This window comes from Rhinolophus ferrumequinum, chromosome 6 (assembly GCF_004115265.2).
Source record: "Rhinolophus ferrumequinum isolate MPI-CBG mRhiFer1 chromosome 6, mRhiFer1_v1.p, whole genome shotgun sequence".
Classification (NCBI taxonomy): Eukaryota; Metazoa; Chordata; class Mammalia; order Chiroptera; family Rhinolophidae; genus Rhinolophus; species Rhinolophus ferrumequinum.
Window position 1 is genome coordinate 71736892 of NC_046289.1, and position 6020 is coordinate 71742911.

The 6020-nt window shown below is 44.1% G+C and overlaps 1 non-coding gene across 1 annotated transcript; it reads right to left on the reverse strand.

The window, feature by feature from the left end:
* Nucleotides 1-540: 540 nt before the first annotated feature.
* On the reverse strand, nt 541-632 carry TRNAY-GUA (transfer RNA tyrosine (anticodon GUA)). Its single transcript is given in 2 exon segments — nt 541-576; nt 596-632. It is a non-coding gene; the product is annotated as a tRNA-Tyr (tRNA).
* Nucleotides 633-6020: the final 5388 nt, after the last annotated feature.

Sequence of the window (6020 nt, forward strand, 5' to 3'; positions counted from 1 at the left end):
CTACAAGAATGTCCTCATTGTATTCTTGCCAGTATTAAATATTAACATTTTTATCATTTATCAATTTCTCCTTGTTTTAATGTGTATTTCTTTCTTATTAATAAAGGAACATTTCCATATGTATATTTGGTCTTTTGCATTGCTTATTCTCTGTATTGTTTCCAAAGGTGGGCCTCTACAGTGTTTCTCTTTAAACCCTAAATTGCCCAGTATGAATTATTCAAGGTAATGAAAAAGTGTATGGACGGAGGTGGGGTTGAGGGTTGTTACCCAATATTCAGTTAGCGCTAGCTGGTCTTAAAGATTAGGAGTTAACATTCAAATCTAAAATGAAAGCCATCAATTCACATTTGAGTAAACAAAACCACATTTGTATAATCACAAACAGGACACGTAAAATCAAGTTTTATGGTCGGCAAAAATCTATTCTGTTATTGCCTGAGCACAGAATTGAAACAAATGTTTCACAGTCGTTGGTTTAATTGGATAAAATCTTCTGGAGATTGAGTAGGTAGGGGACAACAGCAAAACCCAAGCACTTCCTTCGAGCCGGAATCGAACCAGCGACCTAAGGATACCAGTAGTCAACTATACTCTACAGTCCTCCGCTCTACCAGCTGAGCTATCGAAGGGTACGACCTGTAAGACTTAGTAGGGATTATTGTGTATATAATAACAGCTACTCGGGGCTTGACTTCTTTGTGTTTGAGGCTTGAACTCCGATTGGAACTTGAGAATTTTCGAAATCATAGTAAATCGTCCTGTGCCCCAGGCTCCCGGGAGCCTGGGGCACAGGACGCACAGTCTGAGTCTGAGGAATTGAGGACGAAATCTCAGAGCAGAAACCACCCCGTTTGGGTCGTATCTGCGTAGCTTCTGGACTAGGCTCCCCCAGAGGAAGATCATCCAATTGTCGCTCCCGGAGCGCAGTAGAACCTGAGGCACCAGGCAGGCTGCAAAGCAGGAAAGCGCTCTGGACTCCAAGCTCTGGTGTCTGCCAGGTGTGGGGGTGGGAGGTCATGACTATCAGTGAGCCGAGGCTAATTTGATCTCTTCCGCAGAGGTCCCTGGACTCCACCAAATCGCGGAGTCCTGTCGCAGGGATCTGAGAAATCTAGTTTCTCTCCTATTTACTGAAAGGCAAAAACACCTACTTTCTTTTCCGGGATTATAGGAGCCCCGATTCTATGGTTGTTCGTCCCAAAGCTCCAGGACCTGATTTTCCCGGAAAGATCACACAGTGTTTCTTTTCTTCAAGACTGCTTCAACGCATGGACCAAAATATATAGTACACTGCTTTCTTTGTAAGCCTAGGGGAAACCGAGGCACTCTCCTCAAGTTACAAGTGAGATTTGAACTCGCGATAGCTGCTTTCTGGGGCCAATGCGGTAACCCCTGGACTACAGGATCAAATAATAGGCTGCTCTTTAACTTTGAATCACCTACATTTTTAAAATTTCAGTTAAATAGTGTATATGTCCAAACAAAATTTAACAAATAATTAAAATAAATTTGTTTTGAAAAAAGTACCTCCTTATATATGAGAAAGAAACATTCCTGATCAGGACCAAACTGGAATGTAAGTCGCTGGAAGACTAGCGCCTTCAGTACATGCTTGTCAGCCTCAGACCCGAGCTCCGGCAACACCAGGGCCACGAGTGGAGCCCTAGGGTAAGGTCAGGGTAGGGTGTGGCTGTCTTACAGAAGTGAAGGATGCAAGACACGTCATTAGTGTCACTGTCACCAATCTACTCTGACCCATAAAAGTGCCACAGCTGTCTCAGACTAAGACTGGGATTGTGTTTTGTTATTTTGTTTTGTTTTTAAAGAGAGGCAGCTTTCTCCAAGCACAGGATGTACTCCTGGAACCCTCAGAACTTGGAGGATAAGACAGTGTGGGCGTGAAGGCATCCAGACTTCCCCCCACCTCCACCCCCTGCCCTTTCAGCACAGTCGGTCTCAGTCACAGCCAATCTAAGCCTGAGATTCCTCCAGATTTCCTGAAGCAGAAGCTGACTAGAAGGGGACTGACCCTTTCCTTGGTCCTTTAACATACTTTGCTAATAACTGGGAGTCTGAGCAGCAGCTTTCTCTGTCTGGACCTCTGGACTCTTCTATATGTTCAACCTTAAGACCAGAACAAATAGAAGGTGGCCACACATAGGAGGGTTGGAAAGGGAGAGCTCCTCTTCCCCTTTTCTCTCCTCGGGTCTCAGCCCGCCCGGGAGTCTGGCGCCTTGTCCGTGAGATTCAGCCATACATTCAACAGCCATATACTCAAAAGAAAGGAATTGTGTTGGTGACTAACTGGTTGATCTAGTGGTATGGTTTCATTTCGCTTTAGGTGAGAGAGATCCAGGGTTCAAATCCCAGAGGAGCCCCTCTTTCTATAAAAGCCAACGCCACCACCAAGCCTAGGTCCACCCAGGCTGTAAGTTGGCTTCTTCTGTCCCACTCAGGGACAACGAAGATGCTACTGTGGGCCAAAGGCTTCGTTGGAGATCGGGGCCCTTAGTGCGGCTCTGACAGGCTTTTGTTGTGAATAATAACTTATTCCGGGGACCCCGCGCACCCGCCCTTCTCGTCCTCCCTCCTCCCTCCGGCCCAGGAGGGATTGGGCTCCGCCTCCCGGACACGGGTGCGGGCGCCGGCGGGCGGTTGAACTCCACCTCCCCGCAAGGCCCTAGTGAACGCTAACGTTGGGACTCTGGGTATGCGGTCCCTCGCCGGCAGCTTCCCGAGGGGACTCGAATCCCCGGCGCCGGTTCCCGAACCGCCTCTTTACCCGACACCGCAGATATTCTGGGTTCCTCTCGAATGTCTCTCGCTGGGGCCTCTCCGGGGCTGCAAACGCGATTTCAGACTCCCCAGACCTCAGGGAGGCATCTTGCAGGCTTCAGATGGTAACACTTCTGCTCTGAATATTTGGGGAAGAAGTTTGAGTTTACAATGGAAAATGAAATTTGACATTTTCTAGGGCGTACAAAGAAAAGCTCATCGCAAAGTATTTTCCTAACGGTGCACAAGAAAGCCTGTGCCCCCATCTCTGTTGTACCGTTCCTAAGAAGTAAAACCTGGATCATTGCATATGCAACATATAAAGCAATGCTGAAACAATGACTAAAATGGAAGAAAAGATGTGGCAGAGAGTTGGAGAATACCCTACTGTAACGTCATTTTAGTTGAAACTTAGAGGGAAAGTTACACTGTAGAACTATTAGTTGAAACTTAGAGGGAAAGTTACACTGTAGAACTATTTTAAAGTGATGTTACCAGGTCAAATAATCGGGCAGCCTTTGACTGGCACAAGCCCAAATGACTATATCAGCAAACAGGAACATGTACTTTAAGTGTGTAGCATGCAAATATACGCTCAAAAAAAAAATAACAACAACAAAAAAAACCTTGTTCCAGTAGTTCTTACCCTAGCACTTCGCGCTGAAAATACAAGTGCACTTCTCAGTAGGGCATTTCACACGGAAAAGAGTGGTACCTGGAGTGTGTTGGGGTCGCAAAGCAGGGACAGAACTCTCTTTATGAGGCCCTAGTCCGTCTACGCCACCGTCGCAAATGCTGTACCAGTCTTTCTAATGCGAAGTTTGGGTTCTGGGAACCCTCGGGCTCAAACGGTGGACATTCATTCCCTCCAAAGGGAGAGTAATTGAATTATTTCCAGGCATAATTTTCCAAAACGCCATATAACATAGTGACAATCGTCTTGCCATTTCTGGCAAGAATCCACTAGACTCTGAGATTTGGTTCTGAGGTCTTAGGGTAGCTCTAAGAATCCACTTGAGTGCTCTTTCATTACTCACCTGGAAAAAACAGCCGGGTGTAGTATGAAGGGTCTACCTGTAACCATAGAGTGTGGTTGATTCTGGTTTGTATAATAGAGGTTGCCCAAACTTATGAACTGCTGGGATAAGGCCTTCAAACTTGCTTATCTTCCTAAACTACTTATACACAGGGAGTCTTTCACAGAATTTGTCTGACTCCATCATATTTGTCCTTTTCGAGGTTCCTCTCTTGGAAAAGTTATGTGGCCAGGCAAGAATAGCTTTGTAATTGGTGATTGGAGGAAGGGAAGAGAGAGGGTAGAATCTGTCAGGATGACCTGACTTCCAGGCTGGTTGTTCCATCAGAAAGGTGATATACCTAGCCTGGGCTCTGATGTGTTTGCTGAATGACTGTCTACTGGCGGAGATGCACAGTAGGAAGCTGGATGTAGAGTCCTGGGCTTCATGAGAAAGATCCAAATTAAAGACAGGACTTTTAAGAAAAACACAGGGCAGTGGTTAATACTGGTTTGGATAAGAACCCACATGGAAAAGCATTCACGGAGAAAGAATTTAAGGATTACGCTCTGATGAATTGAAGGATAGGCCCTGATTTGGTTACCCAGGCACTATCGACAATCATTACCAGCATTTAAAGAAGAAAATTTAGGGAAGATGATAGTGGGTTGAAGAATAAGGGGAAGGTGTGGAACATAATAAATCATTCTTTTTTAGGAGCTTGCCTGTGAGGGGCAGGATTTGGTCAGTACATATGTTTGGCTCTGAGGTCATTGGGTAGCTCCAGAATTATTTAATGGATCCTTTCTTTCTCTGCCCTGAAACCTGGGCAAGGGTGTGTTGGGTTACCAAGAGTGAGCTCGTTGGCCTACATATGTTCTGACTCTTAAGGTCTTTTATCACCACTGCAGAGAAAAGTGGTGCCATTCCTCGTTCTATTACCACGAGGTTCTATTACCTTGTTCTATTAAAAGCAGAAATACTGGCTAGGCTCTACAATCAAGACCGGAACAATTTGGCAGCAATTGAACAAAGGCACAGAGGAGCAAATTAAAGGGGCAATAAATATCTTGTGTTTTGAGAAGGAAGGTGAAAGAAGGAAAACTAGTTCTGAAAAGCAGAAATAAGTTTAGGATAATCTTACGTAGTAGAGGGGTGAGGGTTTCAAAACCCAAAATAAGCTCTTTTGACCTTAAAAAAAATCATGACCATTGGGAACCAGAAAGAGGGCATTTGGCTGAAGATTCAGCAGGCATATTCAGCAGGCATATTTAGTGGCAGGAATTGGGACTTGATCAAGTCGTTGTTTTTCAATCTAGTTGTGGGGGGTACAGTTCACTGGCCCATGTGGGAATCAAACTGGCAACCTTGTTAAGAGCACCATGCTGTAACCAATTGAGCCATCCCACTGTCCTGCTGCTGACATTTCTAATAAGTAATTTTGTTACTTCTTGGGGCTGAGAACCACCAGTTCATCTTCATCAACTAGGGAATATTAGGGGGTACAGAACTCCCCTATACTTTTTTGTATTGTCAGATCTTGAATTATTTCAGACATCTGTAATGCTTAGCTTTTTGATATTAAAAGTCTTCATCCCAATCCCAATTTTATCAAAAACAAAAAGAGATTAACAACAACAGATATATAAGAATGTAAAAATATGGACAAATGAAAGGAACACAATCCAGTGACAAACGAGTAGAGATATCTTTAATTCATCTTTGTAATAAAGTGCAAATTAGAAAAACATATTAAATGCTACTATTCATGAAATTTCTCTTTGATCTGCTTTTCCAAAGGCACCTTGGATTTCTGTGGAGAAGTGAATAAGTCACTTATTAATATTTGTTTTACCTTTTTCCCACCTGGCAGTAAATGCATTTTTTTGAGAAAGTATACACAAAAATATCCAGATAATCTCTAAGTTTTGTTTTTATTCATTTTTGATTATAAACTTTTTTAAATATTTTTTTTTTTATTGGGGAAAGGGAACAGGACTTTATTGGGGAACAGTGTGTACTTCCATCCAGGTCTTTTTCCAAGTCAAGTTGTTGTCTTTTCAATCTTAGTTGTGGAGGGCACAGCTCAGCTCCACGTCCAGTTGACGTTGTTAGTTACAGGGGTCACATCCTATCATCCGTTGCAGGAGTCAAACAGGCAACCTTGTGGTTGAGAGGATGCGCTCCAACCGACTGAGCCATCAGGGAGCTCAGCGGCAGCTCAGC